Below are 22,957 nucleotides of genomic sequence, written 5' to 3' on the forward strand. Positions count from 1 at the left end.
GGAGAAGCAGGCTTCCCACCGAGCAGGGAGCCCGATGCGGGGCTCGATCCCAGGACCCCGGGATCATGACCTGAGCCGAAGGCAGACGCTTAACGACTGAGCCACCCAGGAGCCCCGAAAGAAAGAAATTTTTAAAAGTTTTATTTATTTAAATAATCTCTACCCCTAACATGGGACTTGAATTCATGACCCTGAGATCAAGTTAAATGCTTTTCTGACTGAGCCTGCCAAGTGCCCCCAAAAAACAATTATTTTTTTGGCCTTAATGAAATAAAATTAACATATTACTATTAAATTCATCAAACAAGAAGGCCATTAGACTGAGATAGCTTTAATGCCTTGATAGCTCACATAAGCAAACCAAACCTAAGCCTGTAATGCCTCAAGATAAAGAAATTGAAATTGAAAGACAACTCATCACAAAAAGCCAGCTAGGCTTTCCCAAATGCTACCACTTAAACTCTAGCCAATCAAATAATTCTCTGGCTTTGCTTCCACATCTTCTCTATAAAAGTCTTTCTCCCAGCTCCCACTGGTGGAGAGCTCCTGACTACTTCCGGTTTGGTGCTGCCCAATTGAAATAAATTTTTGCTCAAATAAACGTAAAAAAAAAAAGATGATAGTAGGAAGGGAAAAATGAAGGAGGGTGGAAATCGGAGGGGGAGATGAACCATGAGAGACTAGGGACTCTGAGAAACAAACTGACGGTTCTAGAGGGGAGGGGGTGGGGGGATGGGTTAGCCTGGTGATGGGTATTAAGGAGGGCACGTATTGAATGGAGCGCTGGGTGTTATACGCAAACAATGAATCATGGAACACTATATCAAAAACTAATGATGTACTGTATGGTAACTAACATAACATTAGAAAAAAAAGTTTACTATGCCCCAGTTTATCTTTTACCATGTAACACTGTGTAAGTTTTGTATCATGTGATGATTTGATACATGTATATCTGGCTAAAGGATTATCACAATAAGGTTAGTTAACATGTCACCTTATATAGTTGTCATGTTGTATGGGTGGGGTGAACGCTTCTCATTTCTACTCTCTTGGCAACTTTCAAATATACGATACAGCATTGTTAAGTATAGTCACCGTGCTGTGTATAATATCCCTAGATCTTATTTATCTCATTTTTTTACTTCTTATTTTTTTAGATTTATTTATATTTTTGAGCGAGAGCTCGAGAGTGGGGGCAGGGACATAGGGAGAGAATCTTCAAGCAGACTCCCCGCCGAGCTCTGAACCCCACACAGGGCTCGATCTCATGACCCATGAGATCATCACCTGATCCCAAAACAAGAATTGGACGTTCAACCGACTGAGCCACAGAGGCACCCCTTATCTATCTTTTTTTTTTTTTTTAAAGATTTTATTTATTTATTCATGAGAGACAGAGAGAGGGAGAGAGAGAGGCAGAGGGAGAAGCAGGCTCCCAAGGAGCAGGGAGCCCGATGTGGGACTCGATCCCAGGACCCTGGAATCATGACCTGAGCCGAAGGCAGACGCTTAACCATCTGAGCCACCCAGGCGCCCACCCCTTATTTATCTTGTAAGTGAAGCTAGGTACCCTTTGTCCACCTTCCCCCATTTGCCCTATCCTCCACTTTGTATTATTTCTTACAACTTCATGTGACTCTGTAATTATACAAAAATAAAAAGTCTAGTTAAAAATAAATACATGTTTACTTGAACAGGACATATAATAAAAAGCAAGAATGGTAACATTGTGGCATCTTGTGGAACAGGGGCTGGTAAGCTATGACCGACAGGCCAAGTCCGGCCCACTGCCTGTTTTTGTAAATCACCTTTTCCTGAAACACAGCTATGCTCAGTAACATACTTGCTCTCTATGGCTATGCTTGTACCGCAGTGCCAAAACAATCGTTGCAAGGGGGACTCAATGACTCACAAAGTCAAAAATATTTACTATCTTGCCCTGTACCAAAAGAAAAAGAAATTACTGACCCCTGATCTAGAATGTAAGCTTTACAAGAGCAAGGAAAGCATTTTGTCGGCGTGTTTATGACCATATGCGTGACACCCTGCCTCGCGTGTTGCAGTTGCAAAAGAATTATTTGCTGAATTATGGAAGCAACATATTATGAAAATGTGAGTTTGCTATGGAGAGAATGATTGAGAGATTTTAAAACACCAGTGTGGAATCATGACTATATATTTTGCAAAGGCCAGGGAATTGGAAGACAAGGATGCCTGCTTTTTGCATCATCAAGGAAGAGGGCTGCAGATCTCACATAAGCACCCAGTATCTATAGGAGACCGATGAAATGGAAAGAGTTTGTTTGTTTGTTTTAAAGATTTATTTATTTATTTACTTGAGAGAGAAAGAATGAGAGAGAGAGAGCACATGAGAGGGGGGAGGGTCAGAGGGAGAAGCAGACTCCCCGCAGAGCAGGGAGCCCGATGCGGGACTCGATCCCGGGACTCCAGGATCATGACCTGAGCTGAAGGCAGTTGCCTAACCAACTGAGCCAACCAGGCACCCGAAATAGAAAGAGTTTTAAAAGGCGTGAATTAACTGTGCATAGGGTCTAGTGCAGTTCTAATTCACCATTATTCAGGCATGTTATTTCCTTTTAGATGCATAACATTTAGCAGTAGTTCGGTCTTGGAGGTATGCTTATAGTTAAGGCACTAAACCTGATAAATTTGTTCAGAAGATTTACATCTGTTTATGGGGAAGGCACCTTGTTATCTCATTAGACTGACATCTCGCTGGTTCACGAGAAAAGGTATTAAGAACGGAGTGAGAAAAGGCAAACATTTAAGTTGGCTGTAGTTTTGAAATCTTGATGATACCAAGGAAACTTTCCATTTAAATGGACTCTTTAGGATATATTCTGTAAGGTGAAAATGTCCATTGGTTTTAGAAGCTTGTCAAGGTGAAAATGTCCATTGGTAATAGAAGCTTGTCAATTGTTAGCAGAAAGTTGCCCTTCTCCAGGAGAGGGATAATTTTATCATACTGGAGTCTCAAGAATAATTTCTAGGGAATTTGGTTGGGATTGGGAGGATGAGAAGCAGAAGTGATGAAAGCAGATTTTGGAGCCAGGCAAAACTGGATTTGAATCTCAGGGTCAGGATCAATTTAATTATCCTTGCTTTGGCTCATCTGAAATGAGAAAACGATTCATCTCTCATAGGGGTGTTCTGAGGATTAAGTAAGGTTAGAGCCTGCTTAGGACCAGGTATGAACTCACAGACACTGGTTCAGGGTTCACGCCCTTTCCTTGGACCAGAGCACAAAGGACATAGAGGTGAGAGAAGGGAGTGTCTTCCAGGTGACTGCAGAAGGGGACTCTGTCCCCCGAGGGAACGATCTTCTAGCCAATTCCATGGGGAATATGACCATGGTTATTTGCCTTGTGCCTGAGCATGGTCGTGTGGTCTATCTAAATGATGGGTCTGAAGGATCGTTTTATTCACATAACATAGCTGCCTGATCCAAACAAACAAATAAAACCCTCTCTGTGGCGTAGACAGTACATTGGACTCAAGAGAAGTTTCTGGTAAACTCTTGTTTGTCAATGCTGGCATAAAATGAAGAGCGATGGCTGACCAGAGCCTGCGGAATGTGCTGGAATCCATCCCCCCACACTCCATTTTTGGCATTCTCTTTCAACCCACAGGCCAGTGGTGACCCAAATTGCTTGATTAGAATGTTGTCTTTGGGAAATAACTTCTTGTTACAAAATCTTTATTGTGACAGGAGTCCTTTTCTCTTATCCAGTTAAACAGGCAACACTAAAAAACGCTCTTCTTGGAGAGCCCGGGTTTTATCCTTTCCAACACACAGGCTTTGACCTTCAGCTGGTTCCTGCAGCAAGACCGGAGCTGCTGTTAGTTTTACAGACTGCCTGTCAATGACCGTGGCCATTTTCCGAATTCAGAATGTAGCAAAATTATGATGAAGCACGTTTACCGTGGATAGCAATTTATTATTGTACTGTAACAATTTAAGGAGAAAATGTGACAACAAGAAAGGTAGACAGAAGGTGCTGTGACTATCTAGGGATTATTACCTTCCCTAAGCTAGGGGAAAATAATAAAGCACATTTCAGAATATTTTCTGGGTCCCCTCTGGATACCTAGCTACTCTGATAGCACACGCTCATCCAGGGATAACCTCCCTCAAGGAGCCACCGGGCAAGGCCAGGATGATGCATACTCCAGCTCTGCATTTTTAGGAAATCTTTTTAAATTATTAAATGCAGCCAGTATTCCCCCCCCATCTTCTTTTGTAGCTCTCTTTGTCATTTTTGTCATTTACAGGACCAAAAGTCACATTGCTAGGAAAATAATCCACCACCAAACTCCTGTTTTCTCTTCCCCAAACGGCCATCAGTTTCAATCTGAATTATTTTATTCACTTTACAAATGTTGGATATTATAGGAAGAAATAGAACCGAGGAATGGTGTACTTCCAGCTGGTATGTTAATTGGACACTGTTTATTCAACAACAGCATTAAGAATATAAAAACCTCATCACTAGTCTCCTCTGAAAAGCCTCTGAAAATAATAGCACTTATATAAAACTTAAGGCCTGAATGTTTCTTGTTTATGAGCAACATAGTATTAGCATATTAAAATCATTACTAACCAGTGTTGGAATATGTGTTCGGAAGCCTGTCGATGTGCTAATGGTGGTAGTCTTGGAAACTCCGCATCTGCCACAGGATTAATTACTCGCATAAAACATCATCATTTCCTTACATCTCCTGTGAGCAGGAGCCACTGCTGGAGTGATTTACAGGCCTGAAGGATATACAAAGGAATGAACGGGAATGTTACCCAGTGGATGGAGAGATCGGCTCTTGATTCATATTAAAACAAGTTGAAGGACCTCAGTGGTTGGAACATTTGTTTCTCGAGGCCCACAGGCAATTAGAAAGACATGTCTGGCACACACTCTGGAAAGCTAACTTTTAAATGGTCAAGACTGCCTTCCCCCAGAGGCCTTTGTGCAGGAGGAGAAAGGGGAGAGGTGAAGCCAGGTCACAGTGAACTTGGCCCCTCGGGGCAGGTGAACTAGCTGCTGTTGATCGATGGCAGGTTTTCTAGATCCTCCTAACCCCCGTGCCTTGCGGTCCAGCCCAGAGGTGACTTACAAGGTCCGTGCTAGTGTCTCTCCCTCTTATCACCATACTTTGCGCTTGATGTCGAGCTGATGGAGATTCCATTTGAGAAACAGAGGCAAAGAAAGGTAAAAGAATTTGAGAGACAATTTATGGTTTCCAATGAAAACTAGGAGATAATAGTTCACAGGCTGCAATGAAGATTGGTAAGGACACTTCAGCTCTTACGGGACAATTAGCACAAATGGGAGCAGGAGGTAACCTATGGCCTGTGGCCCCGAGCACCCCTCATTCCAGTCAAGCACCTTTGTCCTTCCAGAAACCACCTCCAGGACACGATAAATTGCCCACCCTGGTTTTGACTCTTCTCTGTTTCTAATATGAGAAAAACAGACCTTTCAAATGACACCAATCCTTGCATTTAGAAAAGTCATTCCATTTGTTGTTTCTGCTTCATCTTTATTTTCCATAGACCTCTCTTTTGGGGGGACAGATTCCCACAATTGGCATTTGGGAGGTTAATGCTGTAGTAAGTGATGAAGGAGCCAAGACAATTTCCAAAGTCTTTCAGCATCATTATAATTAGAGAAGCAATTATAGTGAAGTTAATGGTAATTTAAATCGATCAGCTGGATATCAGATGATGAATTATTTGGAACTGGCAAATCTAATGAGTATCTACGTGGTGAGCCGAGTTGCCTTTCAAGAAACAAAGATAAAACCTGGCCACCTGGTTGGCCAAACCCATGAGCCCATGAACCTATGGCAATGCTGTTCATGCAGGTGACACAAAGCCATGGGTTTTTTCAGGAAGAATGACAGTGCAGGTACATTGTGTTCTGCCCTCCTTCCCTGATCCTCACTCCTACCATTACATTTCTGCTACTTTGAACATTTACATGCTACTCTTTGCCCAGAAGATCTTGGGAGAACCTACTAGAGCCTTATAGTGTATTCTTAGAGTGTCCACATTTTTATCTGTCTTGAATGTTCTTTTTCATTAGATTGATCCAGCCCAGTCCAGGGGCATTCTGATTTTCCAAGGACTTACATGAGCCTGTCCAGAATCATCTTGGCCCTAAGGATGGAGGTAATAAGAGGGAGGGTGGGGAGATGGAGAGAATATATGTATGGTTGGAAGATTATGAATTGAACCTGAAGGTTTGGGTTGTTGTTTGATTGGAGAGCTGTGTTGAAACGTGAACTTTGTGGTTAAGTCATCAACATTTTGTACAGTTCAAGAGAACCAATGATCTTGAATTCTCCTAGGACTTTGGTTTGAATATGGTTGAAGTTAGAGCTGTAGAGGGGGCTCACCAGGGATTGTACAAAAAAAAAAAAATGTCCTTTGGACCCTATTGCCCATGCACTATAACATTGCTGACCTTTTAAGGAGGTCAGCTTCTCCTTAAGACCTTAAAGTTTTGTCTTATTTAGGGTCCTTTGACATAAGCAATCTGCATCCTGGGTGATTTAATGTTGTCTCACTTCAGCTTTAAGGTTTAGGAAGCAATAGATCTCATTAATGTAATTTCTCAAGCCTTGAATAAAAATAAACTAATAAAAAGACGTAGCAGGAATTTCAGCTCCATTTCACATGCTCCTTTGTTAATTCCAGCTATAGGCTTATTGTAATAAGTAGAAATCATCTGAAGTTTACATCTTCTATCACATACTACTACTCCTTCAAAATCCATGTACGTATTTTCACCAGAAGTGCTAAACCTTTGAGAGAAGCAGGTCTGACGATTGAGTGTCTGGCTGGAAATCATTTACTATCGATGGTCACCAGGCTCAAGATTGTATCACTGAAATGACTTAGGAAGAAAAATCAATAATGCTCACATATTGTGTAGCCCTCTTAGAGGATCATCTGTTTTACCTCACAAAAGTATTCCTTGTTCCAGAGCATTCTTTTGAAATAAAAGAAGAAAAAAGGAAACCTAAATCATAGCTCATTTTCTCTTATGCCCTTATTTTATTTCTGGTTCCCTTTTTAAGGGGAGGAAAAAAACAAGTCCCATGGAGAAATAGATAGATAGGAGCAGATTCAAGTACAGTGGAAGGCCACGTGGATGTGTTTGCATTATAATTCCAGTGCTCAGGTTTTCAACTGAGAAAAAAAATTTACCTGGGCATATTTAACATCTTAGTTTCCAAGTGGTTAGAGGAGAAATGGCTTTGTACCCACAGAATGGCTATAATGAGTGGAGGATTGACTTTGACTTTACATATGCATGTGTGTACAAACAAACACACAAACACACAGGGCATAGTGGGTCACTATCGCTTCCATTCTCAGATAAGCTTTCACATTTTCATTGTTCCCTAAATTATTTATTTATTTATTTATTTATTTATTTATTTATTTATTTGAGAGAGAGCGTTGCATGGAAGCATGCACGAGTAGGGGAGTGGGCAGAAGGAGAGGGAGTGGCAGTGCATTTCAAGCAGTCTCTGTGCTGAGTGCAGAACCCTACGCAGGGCTCATCTCAGGACCCTGAGATCATGACCTGAGCCAAAACCAAGAGTTCGGACGCCCAACTGACTGAGCCACCCAGGAGCTGCCACTGTTCCCTAAATTTAATTCTTAAAAATGTATACTTCTGGTTCTGGAACAAATTCTAGAACAGGGTTCTGATGAAATGAGGTAGGAATGGGCCTGTCTCATTGGGCAGGGGGAACAAAATAACTCATTGGAATGTGCACTTGGAATCTGTCTGGAGCGCACATACACCAAAAGCTGGATAAAGGAGTCAGCTGGACCAGATTTCCCTTAGTTGCTCAGAAGGAGAAGCATAGAAGAACGGCCTGATCTCCAGATTGACTTGGAACTCTCCTTGGTGCTGAGATAGTACCTGAGGGAATGTTCCCCACATATTGTGGATCTAAGTCTGATGCGTTGCCCTAGAGCAGGAATTCCCATGCTGTGTTGTGGACCATGAGGGTGCAGGAGATTATTTTATGAGGAACAAGGACACAACATTAAATAAGTTTGAATTCATGAGAACATTATTCCTTTTGAGAGTTCTCATCTCCGGTACTTACCATCAGTGTTCATATGTCTGGGAGAACCCAGGTGACCTCATCTCCTACCACCTCTCTCTTCCTTGTCTCTTTAATGAGATGAAAGTTCTAGGTATGCTTATTCCTTGATCTAAATTTTACCAGCATATCTGATTGTTAGCTTTCAAGGATTTCAGCTCTTGTTTTCATTTGAGAGACCTAATACATACCCTGATAGAGAGCATGGAAGGATAATTCCATTCTACTCTTTGCTCTATTTTTGATACCACCATTTACCATTTGCTCCTGTTGAATCGTTCAGCTCAGTAATACTGAACTCACCTCACAGGGAGTCAGGGTAACTTTGACTTTCTTAAATGTGCTTTCAGCTATTGCTGCTTATCTATAATTTGTGATTTCTATTTCCAACTGATAACAGAAATGCCAGCGAAAATGGTATTGCTCTAATAGCTTCCTCCACCCTAAAAACAGGACAATTAAAGCACTACAGACTCTTCTGTTACAGTGCATGTTTATTTAATGTGAACTGGCTAAAACACAATTGGTAAAGAGGGAATGATGTCAGTAAAATGCACCAGTCATGTGGATTTGCACAGAATTTTCCCAAGCCACATTAACGTTTGGAAATAATTAGAAGCAAGTTTTCTTACAAAGAGAAAGCTTTGGCCAGACATGAAGAGCTCAAGAAAAAAAATCCAAAAATCTTGTAGAACTGACCTCTTTTAGTGCTAGTAATGTCTGGCTTAGGGGGTTCAAAGATGGCTAACTTTTCAATGTGTTAAGCTATCTGAGGAAGTCAACAGCACAGAGAAAGAAGCTAAAAAGATATTTCCTACCATATTAAAGCAAAGGATCTGATTTTCAGTTTTGATGAAACTGGTCTCTACTAGAAGCACATGCCTTGAAGGACTTCGATCTGAAGGGAGGAAGCTAGGGTCTCAGGTGTCAAACCCCAAATAATCTACCAATTGAGGTACTGGATGGTCATGTCAGTGGCAAGTTAACTGTGCCCATATATCTGTGAGTCTTATTAGTCTTTTTGTTAGGTCTTCAGTGACAAAGTTCCATAGATTTTGTCTCAATTTCCTCAACACTATTTTCCCTCAAAGCCCTGTTATTTTTAGTGTGGTTTTACAGAATGCCTGGTTATGGGACACATGGACATACAGTATCACAGAAATGCTTGTAAGGGATCTTGAATAATTCAAATCAACATTCTTTTTTTTAAAAAAATATTTTATTTATTTGAGAGAGAGAAAGTGAGCGAGAGAGAGAAGGAGCAGAGCTGAGGGAGAGGGAGAAGCAGACTTCCCGCTGAACACGGAGCCCGATGCGGGACTCGATCCCAGGACCCTGGGATCATGACCTGAGCCAAAGGCAAATGCTTAACCCACTGAGCCACCCAGGTGCCCCTCAGATTAATAATCTTGGGCATGACTGTAACTAGTCTTTCACCAACACAGAAAGGGCAACCCAAGACAGCACTGTGTGGGAGGTGTTGCGGTGAGTCCAAGGGCCCCTGACACTCAGCGCGTGAAGTCACAAATGCGCACACACTAGCGATTTTGGTGGCTCTCTATTCTCCTTCCTGTCCTGTGGGACAGAGATGCTGCTGGCTTTGCTTAAGATGATTGAGGAATCTTCCAGTCCAGGAGAGCTAGCCTTTATTCCTCCATGCACTCCCTGCTTTGTTGGGGATCTAAGTCATCTCTCTAGTATTGTGCCTGGTGCATGGTCAGCACTGTTCTGTTTCTACCTGGACACATCAGAAATAAAAGATGTTGAAATACTGGCAACATGGAAAGTGGTGTGCATGCCCCTCAATTTATCTTTATGGTCTATATCTCGACTTCTGCAATAGGAAGAGAACCAGATTCTAGTTCCAACTCAGCCAGGACTGACTGAGTTGTGTGAGATTGGTCCATTGACATACCTCCCCTGGAGTTTGGCTGCCAGAAACTGCAAATGATAATAGTCTTTCCATCCCAATGTCCTTGCCTGGCCTGACATGTGAAGTACTTGCCAGTTACGGTGTCCCTTGTTGTGAGTCTCAGAATCACCACCATACTCAAGTCCCTCTTATGTGTTTGGCTTCACTGATCAGGCCAGTGATTGGTTCCCTATCCAGTGGCAGCTAACTCATAGGCTGGCCTGTGGCCTATCAGGGATGTGGCCTGCGGGCTTAGTCTAGTCCTTCCACACGAGCTAACCAGTTGGCTCTATCACGTGAGTAGTTTGAACTCTGGACTCCTAGAATTAGTTGCTGGTAGCAAGAGCAGGTGAACCAGGGAGAGTAGCTGTGTCATCTGCCCCCTCAGGGCCCTGGAATGGGGAACAGCAGAAGTCACCCACTGAGGGGACAAAATGGCTTGAAGGCTGGTGTTGCAATGAGTCTTAGCTGATATTCTAGTCTCTGAGAATTGGCAGGGCAGAATCCGAATGTTTGCTGACTTCCTAGCTTTCTGGATAATTCTGATGTCATGTTGTGTTTTATCGCTGCTTGGCTCAGTGCTGAGGATGGGGGGTAGGGGTGGAGCATTGGGGATGGTTGAGCCCAGGTACATTCACATACTGGTGCAGGGACTTTCCACCTCACCTGTTTCTCAGGAGGGACACAATTTCCTGTCCTTCTTTGAGGGCTCATGAGTGTTGAGTTATTGGAACTTGGGTTAACTTACTGGGATCGACAAAGCGTGGGGTAGCTTGGCATTGTTTGCCAAAGGGTCCCTGAAGATGTGCTGTCTACTGTCACAGCAAGGCTTTTGTGGGGAGCCTTGGGAAGGAGAGGTGGTACAGCTCTCTGGAGCAGGGAGCTGCATTGTTCAGGGTGGGGACCAGACTGTCTTGGGAGGCTGACCAGTTCCCGGTGACTGCAAGCTGCTGGTGGCAGCAGAAAGTTCAGGAAGGCCAGGCAACCTGATGTCAGTACCGCCTCATGGTCCCTCTGAGCCCTGCCTCATTGGAGGCTTGCGTATGTCCCCTTCCTTTGGTTCACCACTCACCACCCCTCTCTCCCGCAGCCTTGAGAAGCCCGAGGTTATCTTGGTACAGTCATCAAGGAAGAGGTGCTAGCTCGGACATCAAGGAAGAGGACTATCCTCTTGCTGTAGGACACTAGAACCTCGAGATCTGATCCAGTCGGAGACTTCCTTCTTCTTTGCTTTTTTGCGGCCGCAACTCTTCCTGGAGGCGAATGCCGTGGGCCTCGCTGGCTGATGAGGACGAGTCAGGAGGGCAGGGTTGATAGGGTACCCTATAACGTAATGAAGAAAGGATAAAAGAACTTGGGTTAATTAACATGGGCAAGAAATCCCATGACCTTTTGGGGGTAACCTGAGCATGTCTCTTCTGTGCATCTTGAAAGAGCCTAACGTATTTTGAGTATAGAGCAAAAATTTGCCCACCTCAGTAAGTGGGCAATCTATTTCAGGTGATGTGATAGGTTATAGTATATCTCTGTTAGTTGGGAGACCTTTGAAGTTTGTTAAGGTGTGACCTGTGTACTGCAGTGGAGACCATTAAAGCACTAAGATGTTGATCAAACAATACGTTGGAAAATTCCATTTACGAGGGATCCAAGGCTAACAATGAATGCAAGGAGCCAAACCAAAGAAAACACTTGGAAAAGAGCAAAATCAACAGGCTAGAATCTCCGATTTGAAGCCTGAAAGCAACTGCTTGTTGCCTTGAAACCCCCACCAAGCTTTCTCTTGAACACACTCACTTAGAGGTGAAGTTCCTAATGAAAATGAACAATTGCAATCAAATGGAACCTGCAAGAGAGGACCTCAGGGCCAGGGGCCGTATTTACTGAAGAGGCTTTTAAAAATAAAAAGAATAGATAATGAAAAAAATCTTCCAGTTTTTGAGGAGTGCAGTTTTGATTATCTGGCCTATGTATTGCTTCTTTTGTAAGTAGTTGCCAGCAAATACACGTCTTTGGTGTTCTGTAGCTGGAGTCATGAAGTGTTTTGTGCAGGAATAGTAATAAGCCTCGTGTCAGAGCACGATGCACAGCCAGTTGCTGTCCTTTCCCTGTGAAGAGCTCGGTCTGTGATAGTTCACAAGACACCACATTGCCCAGGAAGGTAGAATTATTTAAGGAGGTTATTATGCTGAGGACAAAGGACAAGGAGAAAATGGTCATTTGCATTCCACAGTTTCTAACCAGGCAAAAATGCAAACACATGGAGGGTGCTACTAAAATGAAATGGGTCTAAAATGTATAGAAAGTCTCACTTGTGGTGCAGTCAGCCATCTCGATTAAATTTTGCACCCAAATTCTCTAATAACTATGAAGCTGCGTTAGCTCTCTACTGATCAGTATCTTTCTTAAAATATTTTCCTTTAAGAAACAAGTGTGCATAATCGTATTTCACCATGAGCTCACACAGCTAATTGCCTGACACTACAGTTTTAAATACATATCATTACATATAGTAGATTGTAACCAGTTAAGTGTAGGGAACACAACCAGTTCATTTTTGAATCTTTATGGTGTCTTACCCATAAGGGATCAGTAAATACTTGCTGATCTGACATTTTTTTAAAATTAATTCTCATGCAGTTCTTCTTTGTCTCCCCCAAAGTCTGTCATTAATTTATTTAGTCAGTACTTACTAAACAGCTACTACACGCTCTGACAAGGACTGCATGATACACGTGGTGATCAGGCTATCGTGGTGCATCTTTGTTAGGAGTTTAAGTTCATGTGGAGGGTGGCAGGCAGGCAGCATCCCCCCCTAACCCTGATCCCGGCATGCTGGCCCCTGCATTAGGCTTTGTACTATTTGAAGCCCCCCAACTCTACACACGGGCAGGGATTCCTGGGGCCAGGGAAACAATTCCCACCTTAAGCATATTGCACCTACCCTTGTCCAGGAAGTCCAAGCTGGGAATTTAGTGCCTCAATGGTTGAAACAGCTTCTCCGGCATGGATTGGCTTCTTCCAGATCCAGCCCCCAAGAGTAGACCACACTGACCCCATAAACTCTGCCAGGCCCATGGATTGGTTGGGGCAGTTAAGAAAGGAGATAGCAGTAGAACTTGGCTATATGGGCTCTGGAATCCAAATATATGTGTGGCTCCTCTCAGTTATGATAGAAACATGAATGGAAAGAAAGGAGAGAGCAAACCCCAGTCCAGGGATTTCCATTTGTCATTTGGTCCTGATCCCACATCTATTAGGAGCAGGTCTGCATGCAGGTAGATAGATAACAACATGGAAATGGGGAAACATTGGATATTAATGGCATTCCCAGACTAGATCGCTCAAGGAAAGCTTCATGGAAGAATCAACTTGTAAGATAAGTACTAAAAAATGAGCAGGAAGAAGAATGTTCTCGAGCTAGGGAACATCAAGGTTAAGGAAAAGAATGTGGCTCATTGAAGGACGTGAATATTCAATATGGAGGTATCACAGAGCATGTGTGTGTGTGTGTGTGTGTGTGTGTGTGTGTGTTTGTGTGTAGTAGATGGGCAAGTGGAGATAGAGAGGAATGATATACAAAAGGTAAGGAGATGAAGTTAAGAAAACTGGTTCAAGCTGGACCATGAAGACCTTGCTGGAAAGAGTTAGGAGTTTATCCTAAGGGCAGTCACTGAGGAGGTATTGATGGGTTCTAATCTGAGAGAGGGTGACAAATCAGATTCTCTCTCTCTGTCTAGCTTGTGGCGAATAGACTGCAGATAATGGTGGGCTGAGCTAGGGTGTGCAACACTGGTTAGAAGAGATGTGGATGGAGTCAAGAGATATATATAGGAAGTGAGCGTGGTAAGATTTTGTAATAAATTGAATGGGAGGTGCAAATAATAGGGACAGAAGGGTCAAGGGTGGTTTTAATTATCTGGATTAGATCACAGAGGTGTTGGTGACTTGAAGGGTATGATCACTTAGTGTCTGGTCATCAGCTCCTTCTCCTGAATGGAGACTCTTACCCAGATGTAGTGGGAATGGGGCGAATGGACCCAAAGAGAGGCCCTTAAATGTCTCTTTTCCAGTATATCACCCTAATATGGTGTGTCACGAGAGACACGGAAATTCTTTATGCTTCCGTAGTTCAGTTCATGGGAGAAAACCACGGTTGAAGCAACCCCTGGCTGCCCTGTTGTTTCCAATATGGAATCCTAGATGACAGCCCTGAAGACAGCCCCAGGGCCTGCTCTCCAGCTCCATGTGTGACCCAGCTGCCAACACCATGGCTATGTGGTTTCTTTGAGACCCAAGTCATGGAGAACCCAGTTAATGGCTACACTTAACATGTTGGCAAAACTGGTTCCATTTTCTTCCCTCTCTTTTGATGGAATAAACAAAGATGTGTCATTTTAATTTTTTCCTGAGTTTGAAAATGCATTCACTTCGGGACTGGTACTCCATAGGTACATCCTACTTGGGCCCCAGACTGATTCAACCCCTCTCCCTCAGCCCCTTCATCTCCCTTTCTCAGTGTGCTTGCTCTCTCCCAGGACAGAAATGTTGGTCTTACTTGTCTTCCTGAAGGGCCTGGGATATTTTGATTCATCCTCAGCCTTTCCCCTGCACGGCGGCTGGCAGAGCCTATCTGTTCAGTGACTGTTGATATGAGCAAAAGGGGAGATGTATGGGGAAGGAAGCCATGCCATGCACAGCCTTGTCAGGAATAGACGCCAGTGGGTGTGATGTGTAGGAGGGAAGTGGAGTCAGAGGCCAGAGGGGCTGCTCAGGGAAGAACAGAGGGGATGAGTAGTGAGGACTTTTGTAGGTCTCACTTGGAATACAAATGGCATAGGCTGAGTTAGATTTTTCTAGAAACTGTAGCTTGAAGGGTATCAACTGATTGCATCTTAAGGTTCCAGTCCTGGCATGGAAATCAGGAAGGGAGAGAAAGGCAGTAGGCAGTCCCTACCACAAGGGGTAGAACCAAATAGTATTATTTTAGCATTTATGGGAACATAGTTATTGCTACTTTGGACAAACATCTCTTTTCTATGTAGGAGCTTAGAGAATGGGACTCTTGGGCAAGATGACAAATCTTTAGCACGATGTCTGACCCCATGGAGTCACTGGGGCAACCAGTCCTGCCTCACATCGCAGTTGGTTCCCACTTCTCAGTGTCAATATATCCTCAAATCTCTTAGAGAGTCTCTTGAAATTAATTTCCATTCTTCTCTTTAACTGAACTTCCACGTGATGTATTTTTTAGGCTTATTAGCTGAGCATGAAATTCCCATTTATTTTCAGTCCTCCAATTTGTCAATGAAATGCTTTCCTATGTCCAATTTCCACCCAGTAATAATATAGAAATCTCTACCAAGGAGCTATTTTTAGAATTGTTCTACTCACAGCTTTCGTAGTCATCTTTTAGACCAAAATTCCCTTCATCTTCTGAAACCTAGCCTACTGATATTTTAAATGTGTCTCGGCATATAGCCTGTGGGAAAAAACAAGCTCAGATCCATGCAAATGTTCAGAAAATGGAGCATTTATCTTAGGAATGATGCCTTTATTAAAACAGAGATGGGGATTTTAAATGAAATGCCTACTTGTCCAATAACATTAAATTTTTATAATTCCCAGGTCAGGAATCCCCAGAAGGTTTGGGGATGAGGAAGTTAGTTTTGATTTTCAGGAGAGAGCAGCAGTGAGGCAGAGGAGAGAGAGGGGCCAGTGATGATGAAATCCAATTGTGGAAAGTTCTACTCAGACCAAATTTCTTGCGGTTGCTTGCTCCCTGCTGGGAATCCTGGTAAATCTCAGAGAAGCCACATGGGATTGGCCATTGGCTAGATCCCTTACCAAAAAGGCCTCTTGATTTGCCCACAATTTCTGGTATATTCCCCAGGGCTGCCTGCTTTAGGCAAATGTCAGTGCTAACTTACATAGTTGCTTAGGAGGAATCTTGTGTGGAATGTTTCCTCAGGAAGGGAACACTGTGTATTTGAAGGGAAATTATTTGCATGTTAAAATGAATTCTTCCTTAATCTGGGGGAAGTAGTGAACCAACGATGAACTAATTGACTACGTTGTTTATTTCAAGAGGATGCAGATTGAGGATATCCTCTAGGACTGAAAGTAAGGGAAAACCACAAGACTAAAACAAAAAATTGTTTTTGCCATAAAATTTACCATACAGTTTTATAACATAAAACTCTTTATAGCATAAAGAATAAGAAGAGTGGTTGAATTAATTCTGCATTATGCATATGAGAGGCACCAGGGTAAGATGTTAGTGTGACCAATAAAGACCTTCCCCTGCTAATGTCGTGTCTTGGGCTTTTGCCCATTTTCCTGCTGTATCAGGAACACCACTTTTCTCCTTGTCCATCTGGTAAACCTTCACTCACCTATGAAGTGCTGTTCATTCTTCACTTCCTTAGGGGCACCAGTCCCTGGCCAGGTTCTTCTCTGTAGAAGTTGGCTGCTATCCTTTTGACTCCGAGGGTGCATCTCTGTTGATGTACTATACACCTTATGGTGGCAATGTATCAAATCTTTGTGTATTTCACTTAAGTGGGGATTGGATTTTATGATTATATTCTTTTTTATAACTACCCTGCAATGCAGCACAGAACCTGGAAACTGGTAAGAGTTATGTAAGAGGTGTTTTTTTTGGGGGGGGATGCAAATAAACAGACATTTACTGCATAAGTATTATATAGGAGGCAGAGAGGGAGCTGTATAAAATATTAGGTAAGATTTCAGTCCCTTTTGAGCTCAGAATCTAGAGTGGCAAGACAGAAGCATTTGGAAACGTAAGTGAACAATGCAAGGCCATGAATGGTAGAAGGCAAGAGGGATGACTTCCAGGCCACAAATACTGATGTGACAGAGATTGGCATTCCTCCAAGGCTGGCCTAACAAGCAAATCCTTGAAGCAATTTCCCCCGAGAAAAGTCATCTGTCTCTTTCTTTTAAATTATAAAATTAGTTTATATATCTTTCATGATGCTCATCCCATTCTACATTGTCATACAGATATTTGTGTCATGTGTCATCTTTTCTTCCTTGCTAGAGTAAATTTTAGTCATTTAAAAAAAAGGATCCTGCAGTGCAGAGTTTAGCCTTGTGTTAAGGATATGGTAGGTGCTCAAGTGTGCTCTATTGAATGAATAAAATACTAGCTGTGGAGAGTGACTGCTCCATGAATTCAAGGATAGGAAGGTTCATGGCCTGTTCTTTTGGTCCTTGAATGCTTGGAGAAAGAGAAGGAATTGAACTGTATTTTGAAACGAAGAGTAGATTTGCATAGATGCACTCAGGGGAGGCATTCTTTCTTTAGAAAGAATGGTCTGTGTGAAGGTTTAGAAAGAGAGAGCTGCAAAGACATATTTGGGGGGAAGTGAGTAGAAGGACCCACAAGGAGAAGAGCATGGATGGTGTGCGCAAGGTGGAGGGTCGATGACCTAGAACCATTCTGTCTTTTCTGTGTTTGGTGGAGGCTGCCTCTCTTTGCCTGACTTCCCTGGTTAGCTCCTCAGTCCTGCAGATACCACAATGGTGGCCATAACTTCTGCCCACCATCACTCCCGAGCTGTGGCAGATGGAGTAGGATGAAAAGGAATGGGAGAGGACAGAGGAGACAACAAGGATATGGGAAGGAGAGAATAAATAGATAAATAAGGAAAAGGTCTGGTTCACAGAATTATAGAATCCAGAGTGTTTTCCAGCTAATCTGGCAATAGTAATGGCCTGACATTCTGAGGTTAATTGTAAATTGATGGAGTTAGTGAACTAGGTAGTTTCCAAAATTATGAGTGTTTTTTTTTTTCTTGTTTGTGTAGATCCAGCACAGCATCAAATTTATATCCTCTTTCTTCTACGTAAAGTAGTTTGCTGCGTTAGCGAAAAAAAAAAAAGACTCACTTAAAATCGTGCTATGGTGAGTTGTTTGTGAAACCGTTAGTTTCTTCTCTGGTGTTTTGACAAAAATGAAAGGGACTCTGTGCTTCACATTCTTTGATTTCTTAACACAAATGGAGTGTACGATGGTGGAGTTCAACACCATGACTGTGTTAGGCACAAACAGTCGAAATCTGTGGCCATAAAATAATAGTGGGGGTTTCTCTGTAGGTAAAACAGTGGTAATTGTATCCATCACTTGAGGGCAGAAAGAGATTGTACACAGGGTCAGGAGAGCAGTCCGCTGGCCACAAACCTCCTGGCATCATTGGGAGGTGCTTTTAAGCCTGTTTCCCCTCCTTTGAAGCCGGAAGTTATTGGCTACTGCCAGAGGCCTGTTACGACCATGTGGGGATCAAAAGCCCGACCAGGGGTGGGAAATCCTTTGTTCCTGGCTCTCTCATAATAGCTTTTTCCTTTTCTTTGACTGAGAGAAGCAAGTCAAATAGGATTATCCTAATGGAACAGAAGTGTTTTATATAAAAAGTTCAAAAACGAAATCCAAACAAATTCCAATGTCTTTCATTTACTGAATGCTGTTTTTATTACCACACCAAGATGGAAAATGTGCTGGTGGCAAGTGGGCCATTTTCTGAGGCTCTAAGGAAACTGTCCTTTCTCAAATTATGAACAATTTACAAGCCAACGTAATGGTCCTTTAAACCATAGTAAATAAGTAAAACAAAAAAAAATTTTTTTTTTCCCTCCCAATTCAAAGCCCTTAAAAGTACAAGCTTCAAAGACTGGCTTCGCCTCAAATTACTTTACTACAACTCCACTTGTTCCAACTGTTGCAAAACTGCAAACCATATGCCTGAAAATGAGAATACAGATACCCTTAAACGACACCTTGAGGGTATAATACAGTGCAATATGGTTGCAAAAAGCACAACACAGTCATTTAAAAAATAGAAACGCAACAGTAAAGTAATAAAACAATGAGAGACGAGTTATTTTCTGGACACCATTGTTTTAAAGAGGACCCATCACACAGTTAAATAACACTAGCCTCCTCATTGTCAGGCATTTGGCTGACATGGATTCCGAGTGCAAGACAGCTTTCCAACAGTTCCCTCTTGTCTGCGTGGCTGTGAAGACCATGCTGGTGGGGACCGGAAGTTTGAATGGTTCTGTGAATGGGTGAGACTCGATTCTGGAAAGATGAATGGGATTCTTAGATGCCTGATATATCAAGCACGAGGGCAAGTTACAAAGCCGGGGAAAAAAACAAATAGTTCCGCTGTGGCATTTTAGCATTTCTTCCTTGTCAGGTGAGCTCTCGTTTGGCCATTTTTAAGCACAGGATAGATCTAGGCGATCTGGGGGTAGAAGCTGGGTGGGGTGGGGGGCTTTCTTCAGCATCGAAGTCCAGCAGTGTGTGCTGGTGAACATCCTCCAGAGAGTCTGGAGGTCTCTTGGGCTCGCGGAGAGCCAGTTTGCAGGGCAGAGGAGTAATTACGGCAATCTACCCTTTCAATTAAAATTTGGCTGGGTGGCTGGCTGCTGGTTTCAATCATTTTTTTCAGTCCTTGAGAGACAAAGTGAAGAATGGGTAGATGGTTAGATGCATTGAGGCAATAACAGGAGCAGTAAATGGGGGAGTTGCCAGGAGGGACCAGGGATGTGCCGTTGGGGTAAAATTAATGTGGGTAAAATTAATGTGGGGCAACATTAGCAGGAGTCACCATTCCTTTCCTGCTTCAGACACGGGACACACACCTCAGGTCCATTGCTGGGTTCGGGTTGGGCCATGTGGTGTGTTAAATGGTAATTTGCAACTTGAAAAATCAGCCATTTCACACAAAAACCTGCCTTTTGATGATCTTGAAATCTGGCAGGTGAGAGCCCATGGGACAGCGATGGCAGTTGAGGTTTAGGCATGGCTGCCCCTTTCAGATGAGGTGCATATTCCCTTCGGTTCTTGGCTTCTGAGATTTGGAGTCCCGCCTTTTCAAAACTGCTTCCTTCATTACAAAGAAAAATAGCTGATATTTATTGATGCCAGGTCTTGGGCTAATTCCATGACATATGGGAACATATTTGACCCTCATGACAGTCTCATGAGGTAGATCCCACCATCCACATTTTATGGATAAAGAAATGGAGGCAAAGGAACCCAAAGTAACTTTCACCCCTCCATTGCTCACACATCCAGAGACTGCACCGTCAGTCATCTCAGCAGAAGGAGACATCCACGAATCAGCCACATGCTGTTATCAGTTCTCATTTTACTGTAGTTTTTCTTTTTTAAAATTTATTTATTTTAGAGAGAGAGAGAGAACGAGCGAGCCTGAGTGCGGGTGGGGGAGGGGCAGAAGGAGAGGGAGAGAAGCAGTCTCCCACCTGAGCGGGGAGCCCGATGTGGGGCTTGATCCCAGGATCCTGGGATCATGACCTGAGCTGAAGGCAGACGCTTAACCGACTGAGCTACCCAGGAACCCCTGTAGCTTTTCACTTTAAACCTTCAGTTCTATAATCTGGTGGAAATCAAAGTCAGGTGGACATCACATGCCACAGATGTGCCAAAGATGCTAAGCCTGGGTCAGCAGGTCCTGAACAGCAGCTGTGTCTGTTAAGAACTCCTTCTGAGGAGGGGCACCTGGGTGGCTCAGTTGGTTAAGTGGCCGACTCTTGATTTAGGCTCAGGTCCTGATCTTGGGGTCCTGGGTTCGAGCCCCGCCACAGGCTCCATGCTGGGGGGGAGCCTCCTTCCCTCTGCCCCTCCCCCTGGGCACGCAGGTGTGTGTGCTCGCTCAGATAAATAAATCTTTAAAAAAAGAGAGAAAAGAACCACTTCTTGGGATATGTGGGGTAGGACACATCCCACCATTTTTTCCAACGTCAATGCCATCTTAATATTAGTAATGCTAGGCTACAGTGAATAGCTAAGACACACTTGAAATGGAAAAGTAAGCACAAAATGTCAGCTGCTAATGGCTTTCAGGGTAGGAAGGCATTTGGACACGAGCAGTGGTGTTCTGTTCTCACCTTGTGTTGTGGCTTATACATTTAATGTATATATAAAATGGACACTATATTGTGAAAGAAGTAGAGAACAAGAAAGAGTGCCAGTTGGTGAGGGACTGTGTGTATGTGTGTGTGTGTGTGTGTGTGTGACTGAAGGCATCCCCCGTCTCCAAATCCATGTTGAAGCGCTATTCCCGCACTGTGATGGCATTTGGAAGTAGGGTGTATGGGAGGTGATTAGGTTTGGAAGAGTCATGAGGGCGGGTCATGAGATGAGTGCCCTTGTGAGAAGAGACTCCTGAGGGATACCCCTTTGCCAGGTGAGGACACATGAAGAAGGCAGCTGTGTGCAAGCCAGGAAGAGAGTTCCCAGGGTCTCAATCAGCTGGTACCTTGATCTTCAAGGAGCCAGCAGAAGTTAGTCAATGACCTTGATTCCAGACTTTTGGCCTGCAGGTCGGTGAGGGATCCATCTCTGTTGTTTTAAGCCATCGCGTTGTTCAAGGCACCACACGCTGGGCCTCCATCTAAGCTTTCCTTGGGAAACCGTGGTGGTAGATGAGGGAGAAGCACGGGAAGGTTGTGGAGTGTGGGGGAGAGATCGGCCAAACTCCCATCCCTCTAGCTGCTGCTCCGGATGGAAGCAAGAATGGGGGGGCCGGGGAAGCAGGCAGCTTGGAAGCACCGTGGGAGTCCACACGGGAGTCGGTGTGGTCCCTGATGGTGCGACTAGAGATAGAGCCTTATGTTTAGGAGGAAATACCGGCAGGGCTTGGTGACGATGTTGCGTTGGGTGCCACTGAGGGTGGGGGATGGTGAGAAAGCAGGAGAAGGCTGGGATTTGTGACGTTAGCCTCCCTGGATGATGGCAATGGCCCCCGCACCTCCAGAAACAGAGACTGTAGGAGAAGAAGTGGGATCGGGAGGAAATACGAGGGGCTCAGTTGTTGATCCATTGACCTTGAAGCGCCCATGGGCCATACATGTACATAAGACCTGTAAGCTCACTCGCTCTTTCTCTCATTCACTCATTCATCTTCCTTAGAGATCTTGAGAGGCTATCAGATGAAGGTTCCAAGGTGATACCTTGGAGAGTGGTTGAGCCACTAGCCTGGGAGTGTGTTTTAGTTAAGAAAAGCAATGTGTCTCCCGCTTTGTTTATCCTTTTTGTTCGTCTTCCTTTTTTTTTTTTTTTAAAGATTTTATTTATTTATTTGACAGAGAGAGACTAGCCAGAGAGGGAACACAAGCAGGGGGAGGGAGAGAGGGAGAAGCAGGCTTCCCGCGGAGCAGGGAGCCCGATGCGGGGCTCGATCCCAGGACCCCGGGATCCTGACCTGAGCCGAAGGCAGACGCTTAACGACTGAGCCACCCAGGTGCCCCATGTTCGTCCTTCTTTTAATTGTGTAGAAAGCAAGCACATACCTTGGGGGGAAAAGTATGACTAAGTTTTATAAGCAACATTGGTCGCTTTTGCCTTCTTAGTGTCCTTCACTTCCTCTGACCACAGCACCCCAATTTTGGGCTGTAGAATTACTCTGTCCATTCTCACCCCCAGTCACCCTGTGCCAGGAGCCCCTGGGTCACCACAGTCTGTCACTCAGAGCGTTGGACCTTGCTGGCTACAGTGGCTAGTTTGTGAAGGTCATGTGACCTGAGACAGGCCAGTGACAGTTTTGGCTGGGAACTTTTCCTGGAGTTAACATGAAAGAGATCCAGGTAATAGGTGGGCTGTTCCGCTGAGAGCGTATAACTGGAACCACAGGAGGGCATCCCTGCCATGACACAGGAGATCTTTTCAGAGATTGAAGGGGATGTAGAGGAAAGCAGACCTGAGAGACGAACAGGCAGGTTCCTGATGGCTTTGAGCCTCCAAATCCCCTTTTGCCTGAAGCCAGTGTGAGGTGGCATTTCTCTTGCAACTGAAAAGGGTGCTGATTAACACATCAGTAATATATGGCTTTCCGCTAGCTGCTGGTGCCGGAG

General features: G+C 43.8%; 1 long non-coding RNA gene across 2 annotated transcripts in view; it reads left to right on the forward strand.

Annotated features, from left to right (window-relative positions):
- Window positions 1-22,957, forward strand: part of LOC145722757 (uncharacterized) — a 126,134-nt gene that overhangs the window by 42,938 nt on the left and 60,239 nt on the right. For both annotated transcript variants that reach the window (XR_014147270.1, XR_014147269.1), the window contains exon 2: window positions 6,105-6,190. This is a non-coding gene — a long non-coding RNA (uncharacterized LOC145722757). The remainder of the gene's footprint in view (window positions 1-6,104; window positions 6,191-22,957) is intronic.

Source organism: Leptonychotes weddellii, chromosome 7, assembly GCF_054177405.1.
Source record: "Leptonychotes weddellii isolate Sample4059 chromosome 7, ASM5417740v2, whole genome shotgun sequence".
In the NCBI taxonomy this organism is placed as follows: domain Eukaryota; kingdom Metazoa; phylum Chordata; class Mammalia; order Carnivora; family Phocidae; genus Leptonychotes; species Leptonychotes weddellii.